The 24,971-nt window shown below is 34.4% G+C and overlaps 2 long non-coding RNA genes across 5 annotated transcripts in view; one reads left to right on the top strand and one right to left on the bottom strand.

Moving 5' to 3' along the window:
• Positions 1-971, bottom strand: part of LOC144317109 (uncharacterized) — a 141,622-nt gene extending 140,651 nt beyond the window's left edge. Inside the window, exon 1 of the long non-coding RNA XR_013382991.1 lies at positions 724-971. This is a non-coding gene — a long non-coding RNA (uncharacterized LOC144317109). The remainder of the gene's footprint in view (positions 1-723) is intronic.
• LOC144317108 (uncharacterized) overlaps positions 1-24,971 on the top strand; it is a 47,534-nt gene that overhangs the window by 16,765 nt on the left and 5,798 nt on the right. For all 4 annotated transcript variants that reach the window (XR_013382989.1, XR_013382987.1, XR_013382990.1 and 1 more), the window contains one exon: positions 13,876-13,979. This is a non-coding gene — a long non-coding RNA (uncharacterized LOC144317108). The remainder of the gene's footprint in view (positions 1-13,875; positions 13,980-24,971) is intronic.

The following is a 24,971-nucleotide window of genomic DNA, read 5'->3' on the forward strand; positions in this document are numbered from 1 at the left end:
TTCTTTTTCTTTTTTCTTTCTTTCTTTCTTTCTTTCTTTCTTTCTTTCTTTCTTATTTATTTATTTATTTATTTATTTATTTATTTATTTATTTATTTATTTTTTATCTGAGAGAGAGTCCACACACAGAGGAAGAAGGAGAAGCAGACTCCCCACTAAGCAGGGAGGCTCATGCCCCTATGGCTCCCATGACCCTGGGGTCGTAACCTGAACTGAAAGCAGAGGCTTACCCAACTGAGCCAGGTGCCCACAAATCCCAAGTTTTCAAGAAAAAACTTTTAAGTATATCATTAGTGTAGTCTTGAATAAGATAGGATTTTTAGCTGCTGCTTATTTCATTCTGTATCTCTATGTGGAAGCAACCTGAGTTCATTATTCATATTTAAAATATTTTGTCAAAAAAGCAAATATACTTATGGTAGTAAAAATACAAAGATTAAAGTGAAATAAAATTAGCTTGATATATGAGTGCATACTGGAAGCATGCACCATTACCAAAAGTGTATTCCCACATGAGGAAATGTAATGATATTAATAATATTAGATATCCAAATTTCCCCACTACTTTTTATGACACTGTGATGTGGAAATTTCAGCAGTAAGTAGATTAGGAGAATATTCAGTCCAGGGAGGTCTCTCGTATGATAGTTAGCCCTATTTATCAGGTCAATTGAATCTGCACCTGGAGACAAGTTTGCTTTCAGGTAAAAGGAAGAAACCTACCTGGTCAGGATATCCTATCTGGAGAACATGCTGATTGGTGAAAATGACTATCGCTGCTCAGTAACCAACACAAGTTTCTTTCTTTCAAGAAGCTTACATTCTAATAGGATATGCAAAAAAAAAAAAAAAATAGATACCAAAAATAAGAAGTAAAATGTATTGTATGTTAGCAGGTAGATAAAAAGAAAAAAAGTACAAGAGAACAGTGTTCTGCAGTCAGAAGTGGAAAGAGAATGCAACGTTGCATTGTGAGGTCATTACAAGCTTCATGGAAAAGATGACAAAGGACTTAAAGAACAGGAGTGAGGGAGAGAGAGAGCCTAGGGAATATTCAGGAGATCACTGTTCCAGATAAATGGAATAGAGGAAGGTGGGAACATTCTTTCTGGGTTTAAGAAAAAGTAAGGATTCAGTGTGACTGATGTGGAGTGTAAGAAAATGTGAGATATAAGCAAGATGGTCACAAAAGAGAGTCAATTAAATTGGACTTTTATGACTTATTCAGAATAAAATGTTGAGCTATCACCGGGCATGGAGTAGAGAAGTGACGTTATCTGGCTTACATTTCAAACAGATCATTCTGGCCCCTGTACTGAGTATAGATTGTGTAGAAAAGACAATGGGCTGAAAGAAATAAATCAGTTATGAAATAGTTGCAGTATTGCAGGTGAAATATGAGGGTGTCCCAAACTAGAATGGTACTGATGGATGTGAAAAATGGTTGGATTGTATATATATTTTCAAGATAGAGCTGGCATGACTACCTCATAGACTATGTTGTGTAAGAGAAAGAAACAAAATGACATAAATTTTTTTTTCAATAATTATTCTCATCATTTGCCATTAACTGAGATGTGAAAAATCAGCAAGTGGCGCAGATTTGTCAGGGAAAATCAGGAGTTCATTTTTAGAGATTGTAAGTTTTTAAAGGTTTATTAAACATTCAAGTGGAGATGTTCAGTAGCCTGTAGAGTATATAAATACACTGGCGTTTGGATAGAGCTCTGGGCTCTAATTCTACAATTTGAGGTTGTCAGCATATCCATGGTATTTTAAAGACAATGGGATTTGGTGAGATCACTCAGAAAACAAGGCAAGGGCCCAGAACTGAGCTCTGCAGCACTCCAGCATTGAAAGACTACTAGGTCAGAAGAGTTCCCAGGGTAAGTAATAGGGGATCAGAGAGAGAGAAAGGCAGAGGCTGCTTTCTAGAAGCTGCACATGTTTTCTAAAATAGCAGCAGTTTATTGTCATAGATCTATTTAACTACTGTCTGTTGGATTCCTTGAAGGATATTTATAGATTCTAGTGTTCATTCCTTTTCATGTGTCTTCAGCAGTGAATGTGCAGAGAGGTAGAAATAGGAAGCCAGGTCAGTCTGGATGCTGAGAAACAAAAAGTTCACCTTTATCGTTGGTGCAAGTCTTATGGAAGCAAGGGAAGTGATGGAAAGGGCAAGGACACAGATGCCTAGAAGAGTTCTAATACATAAAAAGCTGAAGAATGATTGGTTTAGGTCTATCAGCAAGAATAAGTATCCAAATAGTAATTTGTATTCTCTAATAATTTTAGGCATGATATAAATAATAGTACCAAAGTGAGGTAATATAAATTTGTTGATTTTGATAGAAAAATAATTGTATTTATCATAACATTTGTTGTCAACATGAAAAGTAAAAACACTTTTCCCTAATTTAGCATGAACACTCTCCATGAGGCATTCATGGAGTCCTTGAAACGTTGAGAATACCATTTAATAAAAATCTAATTCATCTTGTCTAATGCCATTCAATAAAATTGTCATTTGGTAAGGCCATCATTAATTACTCAACTGGCAGAAATAATTATTTTTAGATATTCTCCTTTTGGCAGCTCAGCAAAAAGAAAGCAAAAATTGCCTCTGCAGAATAAGCAACTGGAGGTTTCTTTGTAGTCAGCATTTAAAGGTGACTTCTGATCTGTTGTTAAGACACATTTCTCTGGAAAAAGAGCATATGGCACTTCCTCCTCACCCTTTGCTTACTTTACAATTCATTCATAGGAAAATTAGAGGCTCAACAACAACATATGTCCATCCTCGGATCTTTCTTTCCTTTTCTTTCTTTGTTTCTTTGTTTCTTTGTTTCTTTGTTTCTTTCTTTCTTTCTTTCTTTCTTTCTTTCTTTCTTTCTTTCTTTTTTCTTTCTTTCTTTCTTTCTTTCTTTCTTTCTTTCTTTCTTTCTTTCTTCTTCTCTTCCTTTTTCTTAGAACTATATAAAAAATGACTCTAGTGCAAAAGAATTTCACTTTCCCCTTACTGAAGGAAGATGTTGCTGATTATATAGATATGAACATGAAAACACTGAGATAACAAATTTAAAGGATCCAAGAGTTTAAAAAGAAAATATACATGTAAATTGAAATGCTTTAGAATATACTATAGTATATGAAAATCCTAAACTCCTATGTGGGACTGAGTTTCAATATATAGCTAATTTTCTTTTCTTTTTATCATCATCACTTGACTTGTATAGCTCATACTTGCAAATGGAATTGATGAAGACACTGGAACAATGCTCTATCCCAATTCAGATGAACCATCTATTGGTTACATAGCTCTAGAGGTATATAGAATTAAAAAATAAAATACTGGCACCCATATTCTTTGTAGCATGTGAGAAGTCTATATAATTTTTGGAGTATTGTGTTTCCATTTCAATGAAATTAAAAAAATAATTCCCTTCACTCTTATCTTAGACCTCATTATAATAAATACTTCCAAGAGAGTTTAGTGTTCACAGTCTCTGTGACATCAAACTTATAAAATAATGAATAAGAGCACCAATAAGGAAGGGTACTTAACACATACGTTCACATCAAGGAAATGCCATAGAAAAAAGGAGTGGGAGAATTAAGCCATTTCCTGGACCTAGACAGTATCAGCTCATCAAAATCAAAGAACCTATGATGAAGTAGTCAACATAATGTATTTTGAGCAGCAATGCCATTTCAGAAGAAAGCATCATCCATAGCATTAAATTGTTATTCTAAATTTTAATTTTGTTGAATTTGTAGATCTAAGAGTTAATTTCTGGATTTTCAAGACTCACAGAAATTATTAATGGAATAATTTTATACTATTTAGAAAACATTATAATAAAAATTTGTTAAAACTTGTCAGAGTGAAACTTGATTCTTGACTTCCTAAAGCTAAATCCAATAAATACACACACATATACATATACACAAATAATTAGGATACACAGACAAAAATTCCCCAACAGCAACCAAACAAGGAAGTTCAAACTCATGCCATAAACTCTAAAAGCACAAAAGTCAAAGAAAATATCATACCATTCAGGAAGGCCTTGATGAAGTATCTAACCCTGCTATCCAAATCCCACATAGTAGAGGGGAATATGATGCATTAAAAAAATCCAATAAATTATTACTAATATACCACAATTTAGAGAGAACAAATATGTACATAGGCAGTAGGAGGGCTAGGGAGAGGAGGAGAGAAACAGAGGGAATGAACACTGAAGTCTTTTAACATAAAATACAATCTGAAGATCCACGCACTGGTGGGGAAAAACAACCAGGTTTTGCATTTTCAGTAGATCCATGATAAAATAAGAAATTTTATCATGAAACTTGGATGTGTTGCTTTACCCCTTGGACAGAGCACAGCCACCTACTAATGAAGTGAAATCCCAATACAGTTTTGGGTTTTTTTTTTTTTTTTTTTTGGCTTTTTTAAGAGGGAGAGAAAGAGAGAGAGAGAGAGCACATTCACATATGTGCATGATGGGAGGAAATCTTAAACATGCTCCATACCCAGCACAGAGCTGAGGGTGGGCTTAATCTCACCACCCTGAGATCATGACCTGAGCCAAGATCAAGAGTCAGATCCTTAACTGACTGAGCCACCCAGGTGCTCCCCACCAAATACATTTTTTTTCAAATACAGTTTTTTAATAAATCTAACTAGCTAGCAAATATTTCAAGTATTCTAACAAATTATTCCCAGTCCTAGCTGTGTTCTCAATTGGATGACAACTATGAAAACATGTTATGAAAGAAGAGGAAGGGAAGAAAGAAGAAAGAAAAGAAGGGAGGGAGGGAGGAAGGAAGGAAGGAAAGAAGGAAAGAAGGAAAAATCTAGCAGGCAAAAGATAAAGAAGCAAAGAATCATATTTGTTCATAAACTCAAGTAAGTAAGGGGCAAACAAATAAAAAAACCTCACTCCTAGGAGTTTCTCCCCCTTTAGAAGAATTTAGCAAAGACTTAATTCTGTAGAATAAAACTTGAAAGGTACATTAATAAAGAATGAGATTTTTAAAAAAAAGAATGAGATTTTTGAGCTATAGAAACAAATTAAACAAATCAACACCATTAACTGGAAAAATAAATTAATTAGGGAAATGGGATCAGACAAGTTGAGGATGCAACTCAATTGCCACGGAAGAAAGTCATGAGATTATTATTTTGAATGCAGAAGAAAAAAAAGGCAAAGATATTGATATTGGAACAGTTAGGATGATGTAAAGGACAGAAAGAATGTATCAGATGGTTAAGTATGTTATTTCTCAGTCAGATATGCAACACTTGAAAAAGAATGCCTCTAGATATAGTAGATTTTCCATCTTACTGTGGATAAAGAACTGATCTTGAAAATGTAAAAGGTCATGTCATATTCTATGAAAAATTGATGCAAAGTAGTGCACATTGAGATATGTTCTTGTTTAGTTATTGAATTTCAAAATGACTGAGGAAACTTTTTTGCACACAGGTAAAGGAACAAGTGAAATATGAAAGAGGAAAAACCAAGTTTGCCTCAGAATTTCACATAGTGAGATTTAATATCAGATGAAGCAATATCTACAAAATTCCAAGGAGAAAATATTAAAAAAAAAGACCAATGTATAATTCAAGTTCATACTTTTTTTAAAAGATTTTATTTATTTATTCATGAGAGACACAGTAAAAGAGAGAGAAGTAGAGACCCAGGGAGAGGGAGAAGCAGGCTCTATGCAGGGAGCCTGACATGGGACTCGATCCCGGGTCTCCAGGATCACACCCTGGGCTGAAGGCGGCGCTAAACCACTGAGCCACGCGGGTTGCCCCTGTAATTCAAGTTCAAAGGTCATTTATATGTATAAAAGTGGCAGATAATTATTACTAAACACAGGGGAAACACTTAATCCCTCTTGAAAACCTGCTTTCTGTCTCAAGCCAGCAAACCAGGAGAGGATAAAAATGCAAAAATCAGGAATAGGGCATGGAATTGGAAAAATGAACGATTAGTAAGTATTCAGCTTTCACTCAGATGTAAAACTGCTATAAACAACTGAGAGCCTTATGCCTACAGAAAAGAATACAAGTGTTATGGACTTTGATAAATAAAAAGTAAAAATATACCATTTTAAATCAGAAAGGTGGTAAGAAAGAAAAAATAATGAGTGCTGATTTTTTATCCTTTCTAGTAAGGAGCCATTTTGATAACATAATATTGAAATTTAGAGAGAAAAAAATAGAATGGTTCCAGCTTTATATTGTCCATTACAATCTTTCCTTCTTAACTTAAAAGGAATACTTAAGGCATTAGAGTCTGTTTGGTTATTTTTAAACATGGAAGCATTTATCCAAAACTTTTTGTTTTTTTCTGATTCAATTTTATCCTAAAAATTCAAAAAATATTGAAAATAATGCATTTTAATAAAATACACAGATATGACCTCATTTTAAGAAAATAAATTTTATTGATCTATACATTATTTTTCAGTATACATGCATACAAAGGGATGATGCTGTCTCATTTTTCTCTCTTGATGATGAGATTCTAGTGGATTTTTTAAAAATTATTCTTCTGCACTTTGTATTGCTTGACTTAAAAAAAAAAAGCCTGCATGATTTTATATGAATCCTATAAAATCATTATCCAAAAAGAAAAGAGGTCTATGTAATACTTATCTTTGTGTAACATGGATTTAATTCTGTGCCTCCGGATGGTGAAACTGGTAGGCATTGGCCTGGGTAATAAGAGACAGGATTTTTTTCCCATTATCTTTAGGCTCAGATATCATGGGTTTGCTATCCTACGTTAGTCTTACCTGTGAAAATGTCTAGTAAGGAGTTTTCAGATTTTTCATGTGGGCAAAAGCAGTCAATCTCTGTGTTTGGAAGCCATGGGCAGGAACTTTCTGACATTGCCAAGATGTAGAGTCCTCGTGTCTCATTTCCTAAAAGTTTTCTATATTTATTAAAAATCCACATGGTGGATCAGTAGCAAGGGAAATCTTGGTATATCACCTGGCTTTATCTAACTAGTACAGTACTGAAGGGAGTTACTAATAACCTGATAGAAATCAGGAGGAAAAGGAAGGAAAGCAATATTCATCTTTAAAAATATATGTATATGGTAAAATAATGATTTTGAGATTGAAAACCTGCAAAGCAGGGAAAATATTCAAATCCCCTTCATCCTAATGGAAAAATTCACTGACTGACAGTGAGATGTTGTATCTTGTCAGCAACAGCAGTGACCTTTAGACTTGAGGCTGACATCAATATACCACAACAAGCTATCTCTTAGAAGGCAAACACAGATCTATGTGAATTTCAAGAATCTTCAATGAAAATTGCACAAAGTCATTTACTCTATGATCCTTATATTTTGAAATGCCTAGAAATTGCACTTCAAAATACTTCATCATAACTAGTCTCTAATCTCTGAACACATTTATTTAATTATTACTTTTTGTTTATGGCAAAAGAGTGATTTCTGAAAGCAATATGAAGAGAATTGCCCTCCTGGAAACTTACTGAATATTTTTTAAAATGCCTGCATTATTGTTTCTATTTAGAGTAACATTCTCCAAAATAAGTGGATGAAAAGGGTAGCAGAATTCCTGCTTGTATGACATTGGTGTCTTTGAAATTCAGTTCCTACTTTTTATTCCTTAAAAATATAAACAAATGTATCAATTGAAATAATAGTAATTTTAGAACTCCTATGATATCCTCTTGCCTTGAAGAATTCATTCTCCTTCCCTTCTACCCTCCCTCCATTTCTTCTCTTTTTTCTAATTTGTTCTGCCAACACTTGTTGAGCTGTGCCCAGGCATTGTACTCAGCACTGGGAATACAAAGAGGAGACACAGTCTATATTCTTGATGATCTGAAATCCGGGTTTAGATAAGTATTGGTAAGTCAAAGACTACAAGGTTTGGAGGTCTGTGACTGTGTTTGTGAGGAAAAGCAACATCTTTTAAAAATGATTGAAAAGAAGTGTTGACATATATACATGTATATTTCAGATTTTAGTTAAGCATCTTTGACTACTATTAATTGTTTCCATTTTGAGCACCTGCAATGTGTCATGAACATATTGTACTCATTCTCTCCTCTAAACTTTCAGCCTGGACCCTCTTCTCCAGAATGTACCTTCATTTCCTTCAAAGTGCTTCTCAATTGTGAAAACTTCTTTGAATTCAAGTAGTCTTATTAATTTTTTTTCACCTACAAACAGATCATTTAGAGATGGTTGACATACATTAGCATTAACCTATATTGCATTCTTCACATGTCAGTCTTATGTTCCCCTGACTGGAATGTAGTCATCTGGAGAGATCTGTGGGTTCTTAGAGTACGAGAGAGATACCAGACCCTCTTCAGGGCCACATAGTAGGAGTGTGAGAACGATTTAATTATTGAAGCATGCTCTTTCCTAAATATATCCATTAGGAGATGTTGGGCATAGAATTGTCACATCTAGAAAGAAAAACAGGACACGCAGTTAAATTTGAATTTCAGATAAAGAATTTTTTGTATATAAGCATGTCCCAAATATTGCATGAGACATACTTACACTTAAAGAAATTATTTTCTGTTTATCTGTAATTCAAATTTAGCTGTGCATCCTGCATTTTATCTGGCAACGTTTATTGGAAGGAAACATTTTAAAAAATTGTGTTAGCTGCTTCTGTCAGTAGTCTAGAAGCATACTGCATATATATAATCATAATATTCCAAAAGACAAATACAGAGTCATTTTTATTTATTGGAGGGAGAGACATTTTTCATTTTTAGACATATATATGCTTGTAGGTACCCATGTGCACTCATGTGTATGTATTCACACATACATGTACATGTATGTACATAGGAAGGAGAAGGGCACCTAGCACTACTTTCAGGTTTGACAGGCCAGTCATAGAATGACAATAGGAAAAAAACACTTCATTCACAAAAGCATGCGAAAGTCCCCCCAGATATAGTCAGACGCTAGAAGATGATTCCTGAAAGGTTAAGATCTATTATTGAAGAAAAAAATGTATAAGACTATCCACAAGTTACATTTCATTTGAAAAGATACCTATTTCAAATTTATTTCAGTGTATTTTCTTTCCTTAATTATCATTGGCCTATTTTGCCAATTCAGGACTAAAGATGTGGGCATTTTTTTTATTATTATTGCATTTGGACTTAGTCAAAAGTGTTAGGCTCAGGGAAATGTTTTCTGCCAAGTTCCTCTAGGTCCATGCCAAGTAATTTTCAATTGGTTTATAAGCCCATGTGTATTTTAAATGAAATGAATACATACATTTTAGATTCTTTTACCCTTAACTCACCCAGATGGTTCAGAAGACATCGAATAAACCTTTGATTCATGTTATAAGAAATAGATTGCTTAAAGGTTTTGGAAGTCAAGAAGTAAGGCACCTCATTTGCAAAGAGTAAGTGGACCCAAATGTTGTAACTCCATGCGTATGATGATAGTGAGAGTTGTACTCTCAAGATTTAGTGCTTGGTTAAATGTTCAAACCTAATAATACTATACTTTACATTTAATATCTACATGTCTTGGATCATACTAACTTCATTAACCTGATATATATTGCCTACTACTAGCCTCAAGCCCTTACCACCAATACATGAAGAGTATTGAAAATGGTATTATATTCCTGTTTAATACTATTTTCTTATGTGAATTAGCTTCTATAGTACATTGGAAGCCAACAATACAGATGTAACTAGAAAGCAAAAATAACTACTAAATCCTACTGTGCACATCTGAGTTGAGTGTTTTTGCAGACCTTTTCCTATCTAGAATATGATTAACAGTATGTAATACTAAAATATTTTTTACTTCGTTTATTAATTATATTCTAGATATGAAACTTTATAAAAACTCAGATGTGCATAAACTTATTATTAGCCAAGACAACTGTCTTTTCCTAAGGTTGGACTAAATATTTTGAGAAAGAGGGAGTTTTTATAGTGCTAAAGCTTTGTGGGAGGGGCTACTTACTCTTCTGCATCTGGGGAGATGTCCACTATCTACTGCTTGGTCCTCAGTACATACAGGTGGCTCCTTAGATATTTCTTTTCTTTTTTTAGATATTTCTCTCTTTTTTTTTTTTTAAGATTTATTTATTTTAGAGAGACAGAGTGAGAGAAAGAGAGAGAGAGAGCATGTGAGTAGGTGGAGGGATAGGGGAGGAGGGGAGGAGAGAGAGAGGATTCTCAGGTAGATCTCCCACTAAGCATAGAGCCTGATTTGGGGATTGATCCGGGGATCCTGAGAACACAACCTGAGCAGAAACCAAGAGTCAGACACTCATTCGACTGAGCTACCCAGGCGCCCCTGAGATATTTCTTGTTTCTGTCCCAGTGCCTCTTTAGTTCTAGTGGAGTTCTAGATTATATCTACCACCCTGCAGGATATGAACATCATAAAACTTTCATGCTACTCTTGGGCCTAGAAATCTTTCATCCCTGCTCTGTAACCTAAGTTCTGTGTCAATAAACCAGAACACTGGCCCTCCTGATGTTTATGTGCTAATTTTCCCCCTCTCACTTTCCTTCTTGTTTCTCCCTAGATTAGGGAAGGCGTGTGTATGCGTGAGCATGTGTGTTTTCCATTCATGATAAACTTTGGCAGAAGGTACAATCTAGCTCTCTCTTTATGTGTCATGAAATGCTTTGTCTATGCCAGCGGATTTCTCTTCTTCTAAAGTCCAAGGTTTTTGTAAATCAAAGCCAGGAAAAGCACAGATCCACTGGCCTAAACATTTGAATTAGTCTGAGGACTGCAGATAGAGAAAAGAAGTGTTATTCTAAGAAGCAAAACATCTCAATAACTTTGACCATCACTTGGTGAAGGAATTTATTTCCATTCTTTAGAAATCTATAAAAACTATGTAGAGGATGCTTTAGCAGTAAAATAGAACTACAACCATCAACTTAAAATCTATAAACCCAAAGTCATAGAAGAAAATATGTGAATCAGTGTTATTCCAAAACTGTAAAAAAAAATTAAACGGCATTACCATAAATAGAGGTACTTTTAAATTAGGCTAAGACCTAAGGGATGCTAGGGTGCGAGAGAGGCTGCCCTGGTGGTGGGTGGGTCAGTGTGGGTCAGTGAGGAGAGCTGGGCTAGTCATGCTCAAATTTACACTCCCTAAAAGGACTTCTAATTTGAGAAGGAAAATAAATTACCCTCATGCCTGTTACATACACCGGAAATAATAAACTGGAGAATAAAATAGAAGTTGCAACACATTCAAGATTAGGAAAAGTAGGAAAGTATCTGTTCAAAATATATTATGTGGATTTAATGGGCTTTACGACTTAGGATCCTTTCCGTTAATAGGGATTTAGGACTGTTTTCAGGTTCTGGTTGCACCCATTGGTGCAAACTCAAGAACCTTCAGAATCCAGGCAGGTGATTTAAATGTAGATAGGGCCAAATTCTAATCCCACTGGATTAATGGGAACCAGAAATGTACTTTTTGTCCTATGAAAAGATTCACCACCCAGGCCAGACAAAACATCTGCAGACAACATGGGTGGCTTTCAGGTCACTGTCAAAGCAACCGTATATCTTGGAAATGACTTGGAAGAATTGGCAAATAAATTATGAAGTAAATAGATTACTTTGTAAATTATAATATCGAGGCATGACGTTTTGAGAAGGAAATTCCAAAAGTGTTAATTTCATTATTATTCAGAAAACATTTGTTCTTTGTTTCCCTTCGAGAATTTGCAGCTCTTTCCTTACGAAATAGGATAGTAGCAATAGATTTCTTGTGAAGCAAGAGGAATTAATAATTTTTTAAAAGACTTTATTTGAGAGAGAGAGAGAGAGTACAAGAGCAGGGAGGCGCAGAGGGAGAAGCAGGCCTCCCACTGCAGGGGGCCCCATAAGGGGCTCAATCCCAGGACCCTGAGATCATGACCCGAGCCAAAAGCTGACACTTACCAGACTGAGCCACCCAGGTGCCCACAGGAATCATTAATTTAAAAAATCTGATTCTTACTGTATGAAACTGGTGATGTTGTTAAATTGGGAAGCTGACTTGAATAGGTAGAGAACTGTGTTTAAAAACATTTTAGTAGATGGTAAGATACTGAGCCACTGACCACTGTGGAAATTACTTGGTTTCCTGACAAATTTGGAAATAGGGTTTCCAGTCTCACTCTTCCCACAGTTGTATCATGTTTCCACCACGCCTTGTTATGCCAGTAGAGATGCAGTTGTACTGTATTGTCTTTCTGCCAAATATATTCTCAACTATTTAATTCTACTGGTCTTTTCACATATCTGTGAAGGAGATATATGATTTACCTCATCCTGCATGTATGGGGAAGGTAATATTTGGGAAATGTAGGTTCTTACTAGAAATCAATGAATCAGGCCAGCCTTGATAAAAAAAATGGTTTTCTGGCTCCTGTTGGGAAGTTTCCTTAAGTGTTCTAGTCTGAGCTTTGCAAGAAAGCAAGAGCTCTTCATTTAGCTTGATATAATTATTCTTTCACCCATAGACTAAATGGATCTGTAGTTTACATGCTCTTTTACTTACAGTTTATGGTTTTAATTACAGCTTTCATCACTTCCTTTGACTTTTAACCACCTGTCATTCCTTTGCAAGATTGTTTCTTTCCCATTGGTCATTGATGGCAATGTCGCTGATATTTAACTTCAGGCTTGTGCTTTTGTTCTATTTATGCTAATAATAAATCCTACACTTCTAACATGATACTTAGGGTAGAATTCAGTGGAGTTAATTATATTCCCTTGCATAATGTAATTCTGAACTCCCTGCGATGAAAATAGCATTAGAATTTTCTATAATTTTATGTTTGCTCTCTCATTACTTCTGAGATTTAAACAGATTTAGTTTAGGTGACCTGAAGTTCAAGGTTTTCCTAAGTGAACTGAATGAATTATCTCTGCTTTCCACTTAGCAATGATGTTTATAAACTGACAATGAAATGGGATGACAGTCTCCTAAGGGTAGGGAACCAGGCAAGATGCTTGTCAGCACCATTACACATTCAATGGTTTGTTTTGTATTTTTTCACTGGCTCTTTGTTCATGAAAGTCAAATCACAAAATAATCCTAAAGGATCTTAAGGTCAACCAAGATTGTATTAACTGTTCTCACATTTCAAGTTTTTGATGAGAAAACATAAAAAGAAGGAAATACAATTATTTCTTAAGCAAAAGTAGCCTTTTTAAAATGTGCTACCTGTGCATTCATGTGGAATTGTAAATATTGATTTTTGCAAACAGAGATGGAATTTTCTTCTAGGATTCTCTATGGTACCATGGTGTAACAAAACAAAGACACCAGAACCAGTTATAGATTTGCACAGTGGATATTCCCCAGACAAACTATCTAAACTCTCTTAGCTTCATGTGAGAAATGGGGACATTAATATCTATCTTACAAGTGTTGATATGAAGATCAAATGTAATAATGTGCATTAAAATTAGTGGTTGTTCTTCAATAAAATTAGTGGTTGTTCTTCCTAAGTTTTGCATTTATATAAGTTTTGCATTTATTTATATTTATATATAAAGTTTTGCATTTATATATTGGTTATATATATTTAGTTATTTAGACTAATTTATCCAAAAGTTACAAAGCACCAGATTATTCAAGACGGGAAGTACTTTTAAAGAGTCTAAATTATCTCACATTATTCTCACTCCTGGCACACTAGACTGAAGATAGAGTGAGATTGTGATAACAACAGACCCCCCTCTCTGAGTCTCTGAAACCTGTTCCACTTAAGTCCTTCCATTCAGGTTCAGGTAGGTCAGCAGAGTTTTGCATGGCCTCTCCAAAGGTCACAATTTACATTTTCTTCTATCACAGCCATGTCTTGTCTGCCATTTCTGGGTGACCTTTCATCACCACTGTGATATCCTCTGTCACTCCTGAGGGTGATGTCCAGACTCTCAAACAATCTGACCATTCAGGTAAATTTCTCTTGTTTTAATGTTGTAGAGGGTGCTTTTATATAGATAGATTCTGAGCCGATATAGAGCACATTCTTGCCCTAAATCCTACCCCACAGAATTATGTTGCTGTCCATTAGTAAGCCACAAAACAGAACTGGATTTTTCTCTTATTTTCTTAAACTGACATATGGTGATAGAGTTCTTTCATTTCACCTATTTTTATTACAGCTCTTTTTCTCTGCTGGAATCCAGGGATAGGCCAAAAAACAATCTGACATGCATCATTACTCAAATAAACATTCCCCTTTGTGCCAGCCCTCATAGTCTGTCCATACTTGTGAACCCCAACTGTATTTGTCCTCTGGCTAACTTCCTTCTTTATGGATTAATAATGTCTTGAAAATAAGCTGCCATTAGTCTCCAATCAAAATGCAGTCAATGATCTCATGAATAAAAGAATGTTGAGGGCCTCTTTCATGATCCCCTCCCCCAAACACATTTTCAAATTTGGATGAATTCTCCAAGGTATGGAGTTCTCTTTATGCTGCTGTGGCTACTTACGATATGTACAGATAGCAGTCTTTGTCATATAATTGTGGTCAAAGTTTATAAAAAGAGCCAGAGCCCAGTTTAGGTTTGTGTTGTTGATTAAAGTGATAAGTATACATTATGAGAGACCTACTATTAGTTCCAGTCAGGTTTTTGCAATTCTTTTTCTTGATGTTAGTTTTATGTTATACTCATTTGGTCTTGAATTACAAGTGAATCACATTTCCCAGACTACTGGATTCTTATTCAAAATATTTATCAGCTATCATCAGAAGAGATGGCAGATTAAGCTAATTTTAAATGTACCCTTTTACGTAGGCTGAAAGTATTTTCTACCTTCTGAGGCTCTAAGTGGGGAGGTTTTATATTTGGGTGTTCATACTACACCCTTGTAAGGATAGCTGTGGAATTTTAACAGTTGGGTCAGACCTACCTGCAGTCTAAAGGATTTTGTATGGACCCATCATTTGTTACAGAACCAAGTGGTTTCTGGGGAAGTGAAAGCATTTTCTTCCTAAATAGAATGGAATTGCTAATCTATTCAGGGAAATCTCTTTGCATTAAAGCAGTTATGTTACTTCCTAATCATCCATGAATTACTGAAAACATCTTTGAAAGATTTGAAATGTGGGGTTCTTTACTATCATCTGGTGCACTAATGTTGAAATTAAAGATGAGCTTAGATAAGAGATCTTATTTTCTTTTTAAATAAATGTGCCTTTTCCATTAGATTATTGTCCTATGGTTGTCCCACTGAGCTGTAAATTATTCCCATTATTTTATCATGTGCTTCATTTCTGTCGTCCTGGTAACAAAGCATAATTGCCTTTTTAATATTTATGTATTTTATTCAAATGATTCTTTTTAACTAAAGGAAAAATGAACTCTAACAGTTGAAGGGCATGCCAATTCTAATCTCTATAAAACTTCCTTTTTTCTTTTTTTTTCCTTTTGCCTTTTTCTTGTACTAGTTCTATAATATGAGCTTCAGTGCAGACATTAACATAATTCTTAAATATTTGTATAACATTTTTATGTTCAACAGTTAAACTATCCATATTTATTTACTACATGTAAATGTGATAATCAAATGTTTCCAATTATATTAAATGTCATGGGCTAGTAAGTTGACCATTCTCATTAAGGCATATAAATTATGATGAAGAAAGCTAATTCTGACCCCTTATTATTATCTATTATGCTGCTGCAGTGCTCAAATAATGATCACATTTTTTATAATGGAGAGCTCATTTAAGATTTGCTATTTTGAAGAGGTTTGTCAGTCATTTAACCTGGGGAAAAAAAACCAGTTTGTACAAATTTAAAACCAATAACATTAAAATATCACTTTTTTTCAATAACATTTTATTTCAATATCTAAATATAATTTGGGGAATTATATGTAAATATAGTGGGAATATTATAGTAAGTGGTGATATGGCACATTTTCATCTCATTCTACTGCCGTCATAATTAAAAAAAAAACTGCAAGAAATCTTGTACTTAAATTAGAGATAAACAGATTGTGAAAACAGATTTTAGTTTTCAAGAAGAAGAAGAAACTATTACATGAGCTAGAGACATAAAAAAACTTTCTAAAATGTTATAAGACAGCATAATCCTGTTGATTACAAACTTGGTACATATCTATCATTTTATAAATGATTTTTAAGTTGAAGAGTATTTCTTTAAAATACTTGCAAACTCTAAAGCTACTAGAAAGAAAAAAATAGAATTTAAAAAAATCCTGCTAAGCAAAAAATTAAATTATTTTATAATTACAGGTTCTTCTATGTTTGGAAATGGTCACTTTTAATGGCTTACACATCAATTATGGAGGGAACAGTGATAGAGTTATTCCTGTCTTTGATTTTAACTTATTACATTGTGCAGAAACCTGTAAACATCCAATGTGTCACAAAATTTATGTAATAAAATTTAAGTCTGGCAGTTATTTTTAAGGTGATTTTTGCAAGGTTAAATTACTATTTCTTTAAGTTATGTATTCAATCTTTTAATCTAATCTTAGGTTATTTTTAAGTGACTAGACTTTTTAATAGCTTTAAACTAATATGAATTACAAATTCTGAATCAACGCACAAGTTAAGCAGTGTCACTTTAAACCTACAACTGAAAATTTTTTTCTCTAATATACTATTTTTTAGAGGAGTTTTAAGTTCATAAAAAAACTGAGAGAAAGGTATAGAGATTTCCCATATACTTCCACCCCACACACTGATAGTTTCCCTCATTATCAACATCCCCCACCAAAGTAGTACAATTCTTACAGTTGATGAAGATACATTGGCATATTCTTATCACCCAGAATCCACAGTTTACACTATGGTTTGCTCTTGGTGTTGTGCATTCTATGGGCTTGGACATATATATCATGACATGTAGCCACCATTACAGTATCATACAGAGTATTTTAAAAATCCTTTGTGCTCTCCCTATCCATCCTATCTTCTTAATGTCTGGCAACCACTAATCTTTTCACTGTCTCCATGGTTTTACCTTTTCTAGAATATCACATAGTTGGAATCACATAGTATGAAGTCTTTTCAGATTGCCTTCTTTCATGTAGTAATATGCATTTGAGTCTCATCCATGTCTTTTCAAGGATTGATAACTCATTTCTTTTTAGTGCTGAAAAATATTCTATTCTCTGGATGTAGCAGTTTATTATCCATTCACTGCTGAAGGACATCTTGGTTTCTTCCAAGTTTTGGCAATCATTAATAAAGTTGCCACAAATATTTGTTTGTAGGCTTTACACTTTGATATAAATATTCAACTTTTCTGAGAAAACACCAAGGAGTACAATTTCTGGATTGTATTGTAAGAACACATGTAATTTTATTAGAAATCACCAAACTGTCTTCTAAAGGGGCTATATTACTTTGTATTCTAACCAGCAATGGATAAGGGCTCATATTGCTCCAGATCTTCACCAGCTTCTGGTGTTGTCAGCGTCCCAGATTTTGGCCATTCTAATAATTATATAGTGTATTTCATTGCTTTAATTTGCATTTCACCAAGGACATATGATTAGCAGCATCTTTATAAATGCTTATTTGCTATGTCTGTATTTTCCTCAGTGAGGTGTCTGTTAAGGTCTTTGCTGATTTTTGAAATTGGATTGTAATTTTATTATTGAGTTTTAAGAGGCTTTTTTGGTATATTTTGAATAACTTCTTTATCAAACATATGTTTTGCAAATATTTTCTTTCAGTCTGTAACTGGCCATTTTATTCTCTTGACATTGTCTTTGGCAGAACAGAGATTTTCAATTTTAATGAAGTCTAGCTTATCAATTCTTTCTTTCATGGAAGCTGTAGTTTGAAAAATGCCTGGGGTATAGGAGAGAGATTTGTTTACCAATCTCAGAGCCTACATTGCATGGGGCATGGATCTTAAAGAGACTTCTCCAAGAACAAAAGAGCTGGCAAATGCCATTTTCCTCCCCCACACCCAGTCTAGATACATGGACACCTGTAAGAACCAGTGCAGTGCAAACACTATCCATTTAGCTTACTAACAGTGCACCCCATCCCGGTAGTCTTGTGTAAACCTGCTCCCTCCAGCCTGGAAGTGGCAAGAGTTTTCCAGGGGAGTTGAAGCTCCCCTCCTAAAGAAGACCTGTGCAAACCTTGCTAACATCACATGTATTGCCACCTGCAACCTGGCCTCAGCAGGAAGACATCCAAAGAGGTGCCACAGGCATGGCATTGTATAAGCCACCCTGACAAAGGACAGCACCACTCCAAAGTGACTGCTGCCCCAGGGAGAGGAGGAAGATAACCATATACATCAGTCTAACTGCAGCCCCAGAAGTGGGCTAAAGGAAGACATTTGGTTTGACTGTAGGCCACAACCACCAATTAAACTTCCCCGGGGGGCAAAACAGGGAGAGCACCATGCTATTTGGGGCAATTGCAGTTCTGATAGATACCTAGTATGACCTAACTCAAATCCAAGGTGGCGCCAGACTGGCGCACTAACAACACAGAGACAAAACAATGCCTGAAACGGGCAAAGAGGACCATTGAAGATGACTGGACTGAAGGCAAATGCAACTCAGCCATAACAGTAGTGTGCAAGCAAAAACCATATGAGATATCTCTGAAGCACCAGGTTCTGATAAATAGGGCACTATATTACCTCTTCTTCATAAGGGCAACATTTACAAGAACAGGAGGTATAGCCAACATTCCTAACACATAAAAACAGACATAGAGACTTGGACAAAATGAGGAGACAGAGGAATATGCCCCAAATGAAGACCAGGACAGAATCAGAGCAAGAGAGCTATATGAAACAGAGATAAGTAATATGCCTATCAGATAATATAAATTAATGGTCATATAGATACTCCCTGAACTTGAGAAAAGAGTGGAGGGTTACAGGGAGACCCTCAACAAACAGATAAAAAACATAACAGACACAAAAAACTCAATAGCTGAAATTTAAAATATGCTAGAGGGAATAAATAGTAGACTAAAGGAAGCAAAAGAACAGGTCAGTGACTTGGGGACCAAGTAGTTGAAAGCAGTCAAACTAAACAGGAGAGAGAAAAAAGACTATTAAAGAATGAAAATAAATTCAGGGAACTCAGTGACACCATCAAGCATAACAACAGGGATTGCATTTGCATTATAAGAATTGCAGGAGTAAAGAAGCAAAGGAGTAGAACATTTATTGGAAGATATAATAGCTGAAAAATTCCTTAATCTGGAGTAGGAAACAGAAATCTAGATCCAGGAGTTATAGAGAGCCCCCAACAAATTCATCCTAAGGATATCCACACCAAGACACACAGTAATTAAAATGGCAGAACACAATGATAAGATAATTTTAAAAGCAGCAAGAGAAAATAAAAGAGTTATAAACAAGGGAAAATCTATAAGACTATCAGCTGATTTTTCAACAGTAACTTTGCTGGCCAGAAAAAAGTGGCATCATATATTCAAAATGCTGAAAGAAAAAAACCTGCAACCAAGAATATTCTATTCAGTAAGGCTGTCATTCAGAAGAGGAAAGATAAGGAATTTCCCAGATAAACAAAAACTAAAGGAGCTATGACCACTCAACCAGTCATACAAGAAATGTTTAGGGGATTCTTTCAATGAGAAGGAAAGTTTATAAGCAGGGGTGAGAAAAGTAGAAAGCACAAAAGCAGGAAAATTAAATATATCTATAAAAATCAGTCAAAGGATTCACAAAATAAAAAGATGTAAAGTATGATACTCTTCAGCTAAAACGGGGGGAGGGGAGTAGAAAGTTAAGTGTTTTTAGAATGGATTTAAACCTAAGTGATCATCAACTTAACATAGACAACTACATGCATAAGATGTTACATATGAACCTAATGGTATCCATAAATCAAAACCCAGTAAGAGATACACAAAAAAAGGAAGGAATCCAGTTATTTCACAAAATAAAACAGCAAACCATGTCAGAAGAGAGCAAGAGAACAAATAAGAACTACAAACATAACCATAAAACAAGTGACAAAATGGGAGCAAATACATATCTAATAACAATTACTTGGAATGCAAATAGACTAAATGTTCTAATCAAAAGGCTTGGCTGATTCTCTTTCTCTCTCTCTCAAAAATAAATAATTGTTTTTTTTTGTTTGTTTTTTTTAATGGGGCATCAATTGGTTAAGTGTCTGACTTGGTTTTAGCTCAGGTAGTGATCTCATGGGTCATGTTCTGCACTCAGCAGGGAGTCTGTGTCAACTCTCTCCCTCTCCCCCCTACCTCTCTCCCTCAAATAAATAAATTTTAAAAATAAAATTTAAAAAATATGGCTTACAAAACGGGGAGAAAAGCAAGACACATCTATATGTTGTCTATAGGAGACTTATTTCAGAACTAAAGAAACATGCAAAGTGAAAGGATGGAAAAAACATTTATCATGCAAAAAGAAGTGAAAAATAAAGCTAGAGTAGTAACATTTAAAACAAATAGATTTTAAAACAAACTTGTGATTACAAGAGACAAACAAGGACACCAAATAATCACAAAGGAAATAATCCAACAAAAAGATATAACAATTGTAAATATTTATGTATTCAAAATGGGAGCACCCAAATACATAGAGTACCTATCAACAAACATAAAGGAAGTAATCAATAGTAATACAATAATAAAAGGAGACTGTAATACACCACTTACATTAATGGTAAATCATCCAAACAGAAAATCAAGGAAATAATGTTACTGAATGGTAAATTGAACCTAGTATACTAACATATATTCAGAACATTCTATCCTAAAACAGAAGAATACACATTCTTTTGAAGTGTACATAGAAGATTCTTCAGAAATAGATCACATGTTAGGCCACAAAATAAGGCTTAACAAACTAAAAAATATCAAAGTCATACTATACTTCTTTTCTGACTACAACACCATGAAGTTAGAAGTCAACCACAAGAAAAAATCTGTAAACACAAAAACATGAAAGTTAAATAACATGCTCCTAAAAAAATGAATGTCAATCAAGAAATCAAAGGGAAAATCAAAAAATAAATGGAGACAAATGTAAATGATAACACAATGGTCCAAAATCTTTAGAATGTAGCAAAGAAAATTTACAGCAATACAGGCCTACCTCAGGAAGCAAGAAAAATCTCAAATAAAGAACCTAATCTTATACCTAAAGGAGTGAGAAAAAGAACAGAACTCAAACCCAGAAAAAGAAAGGAAATAAAGATTAGAGCAGAAAGAAATAAAATGGAAACAAATAAAAAACCAGTACAACAGACCAGGAACTTGTTATTTGAAAAGATTCACAAATTTATAAACTATTAGCTGAACTCATCAAGGGAAAAAAAAAAGAGTACTCAAATAAAATCAGAAATGAAAGAGGAGAAATAACAAGTAATGATTCAGAAATACAATGGATTATAAGAGAATATTAAGAAAAATTCTTGCCAACAAATTAGACAATGTATGTATCTAGATATTTCTAGATACATAAAACCTTTCAAAATGAAATCAGAAAGAAATAGAAAATTTGAACAGATTACCTGCAATGAAATTGAATCAGTAATCAAAAAATTCTCCAAAACAAAAGTCTAGGATGAGATGGCTTTACAGGCAAATATTATCAAACACTTTAAGAGTTAATACCTATCCTTTTCAAACTATTCAAGAAGGAGAAGAAGAAAGAAGAAGAAAGAAGAAAGAAGAAGAAGAAGAAGAAGGAGGAGGAGGAGGAGGAGGAGGAGGAGGAGGAGGAGGAGGAGGAGGAGGAGGAGAATGAAAACTTCCAAGTTTATTCCACCAGGCCAGCATTACCCTGATACTAAAACCAGATAAAGATACTACAAAGAGAGAGAGAGAGAGAGAGAATATAAGCCAATATGTCTGATGAGCATAGATTAAAAAAAAAAAAAATCCTCAACAAAATAACAGCAGATTGAACCAATAATACATTAAAAATCATTCAACATGATCAAGCGGGATTTATCCCCAGGATGCGAGGGTGGTCTGACATTTGGAAATCAATCAGTGTGGTACATCACATCAACAAGAGAAAGCATAAGAACTATATAATTACTTCAGTAGAGTTTGCAGAAAAGCATTTGACAAAGCACAACCATCTATTCATGACAAAAATCCTTAACAAAGTAGGTTTAGAGGGAATATATACATCAGCGTCATAAAGGCCATATAAGAAAAACCCACAGCTAACATACTCAATGGTGAAAAACTGAAAGCTTTTCCCCTAAGGTCGGAAACAAGACAGTGGATGTCACCACTTTTATTCGACATAGTACAGGAACTCCTAGACACAGCAATGAGACAAGAAAAAGAAATAAAAGACATGAAAAGTGATAAGTGAGGAGTAAGATTTTCACTATTTGCAGATGACATATTATATATCAAAAACCTCCCAAAAATTCCACCAAAAACCAGTTAGATCTCATAAATGAATTTAGTAGTCACCGGATACAAAATCAATGTGCAGAAATTTGTTGTAATTATTATACCAAAATGAAGCAGCAGAAAGAGAAATTAAGGAAACAATCTCATTTACAATTATACCAAATATAATAAAATGCCTAAAAAAAACTTAACCAAGGAGGTGGGAGACCTGTGCTCTGAAATTTATAAAACATCAAGGAAAGAAATTGAAGATGATATCAAGTGGAAAGATATTCCACGCTCATGGATTGGGAGAACAAAATATTGTTCAAATATCCATATTACCCAAAAAAAATCAACACATTTAATGCTATAACTATCAAAATACCAACAGTGCTTTTCACAGAACTGGAACAAATAATCCTAAAATTTATATGGAACCATGAAAGACCCAGAATAGCCAGAGCTATCTTGAAAAAGAACAAAACAGGAGGTATAAGAATCCCAAATTCCAAGACATACTACAAAGCTGTAGTGATCAAAACAGTATACCACTGGTACATAGATCAATAGAACAAAATAAAAAGTCCAGAAAAAAACCCATACCCTTATGGTCAATTAATCTAACAAAGGAGGCAAGAATATGAAATGGGAAAATACAGTCTCTTCAACTAATGGTGTTAGGAAAACTGGAAAGTACATACAAAAGAATGATTCTGGACTAATTTCTTACACCATACTCCAGAACAAACTCAAGATGGATTAAAGACCCAAACGTGAGATCTGAAACCATAAAAAAATCCCAAAAGAGAGCACAGGCAATAATTTTCTGTTATTAGCAATTGCAACATTTTTCTAGATATGTATCCTAGGAAATCAAAAGCAAAAATAAACTATTGGGATTGCATAAAAGTAGAAAACTTCTGTATAGCAAAGGAAATAATCAATAAAACAAAAGGACAACCTACTGAGTGGGAGAAGATATCTGCAAATGATATATCTGATTAGGCGTTACTATCCAAAATATATAAACATCTTATACAACTCAATGCCAAATAAAACCCCAATCAATCTGATTTAAAAATGGGCAGGAGACATGAACAGACTTTTCTCCAAAGAAAATATACAGATGGCCAACAGACACATGAAACAATGCTCAACATCACTAGTCATCAGAGAAATGCAAGGCAAAATCATAGTCAAAATCACAATGAGATATCATCCTTCACCTGTCAGAGTGACTAAAATCAAAACACAAGAAACCACAAGTGCTGACAAGGATGTGGAGGAAAAGGAATCTTCATGCCCTGTTGGTGGGAATGCAAACTTGTGCAGCCACTGTGGAACATTGTATGGAGGTTCTTCAAATAATTAAAAATGGAATTGCCATATGATCCAGTAATTCCACTACTGGATAGGTACTCAAAGAATACAAAAACACTAATTTGAAAAGATACATGCACGCCTATGTTCACTGTACCAAAATATGGAAGCAGCTCAAGAATCCAGCAACAGAAGAATTGATAAAGAAGGTGGTGTGTGTGTGTGTGTGTGTGTGTGTGTGTGTGTGTAATGGAATATTACCCCATTTAAAAAAGGATGAAATCTCGCCATTTGTAACAACATGGATTGACCTAGAGGGTATAATGCTAAGTGATAAGTCAGTCACAGAAAGACAAATACCATATGATCTCACTCACATGTGGAATTTGAGAAACAAAACAATCAAAGAAAAAGAGAGAGAAACAAAAAAAACAGATTCTTAAATATAGAGAACTGATGGTTACCAGAGGGGAAGTGTGTGTGGGGAGATGAGTGAAATAGTTCAAGAGGATTAAGAGTATATTTGTCATAATTGAGCACTGAATCATAATGTGTAGAAATGTTGCGTTGCTATATTGTATACTTGAAACTAATATAACACTGTATATTAACAATACTGAATTTTTTTTTAAAACAAATATATATTTTTTAAAAAATCATCACCAAACCCAAGGTCATCTAGATTTTCTCCTATATTGTATTATTCTGTATTACCTTCTATAAGTTTTATAATTTTTTTATAATTTTTGTTTTATTTATCCATTTCAAGTTAATTTCTGTGAAAGATGTAAGATCTGTGTGTAGGCATGTTTTTTTACATGTGAATGTCTAGTTCTAGCACCATTTGTTAAAGAGCTTATCTTTTCTCCATTGTATTGCCTTGGTTCCTCTGTAGATTACAATTCTTTAGAATAATTTCCTGATATAGTCATGTGGCAGAGGTAAATGCTATATATTCAGCAAACCCCAACATGGGAGAGACCATGTATTTGAGTTCTATTCAAAGGAATGTGAGCAAAATTGTGTCTGCTGCTTATAATTTCACAATCTTTTATTCCCTCTCTTTGCCAGGTCATGCATTTTAGCAGCAAAACCCCTAGACAGATAGAATCTGGATCCCTGGTGAACACTGGGCTTTCAAGGACACCTGCCTGACCTGCCTTAGAATATAAGAATGAAACTTATATTTCTATTGTGTTAAATCACCGAAATCATCAAACGTGGCAAATACTATTACTTATCCTTAATACTATGG

This window comes from Canis aureus, chromosome 7 (genome assembly GCF_053574225.1).
Source record: "Canis aureus isolate CA01 chromosome 7, VMU_Caureus_v.1.0, whole genome shotgun sequence".
Lineage (NCBI taxonomy): Eukaryota > Metazoa > Chordata > Mammalia > Carnivora > Canidae > Canis > Canis aureus.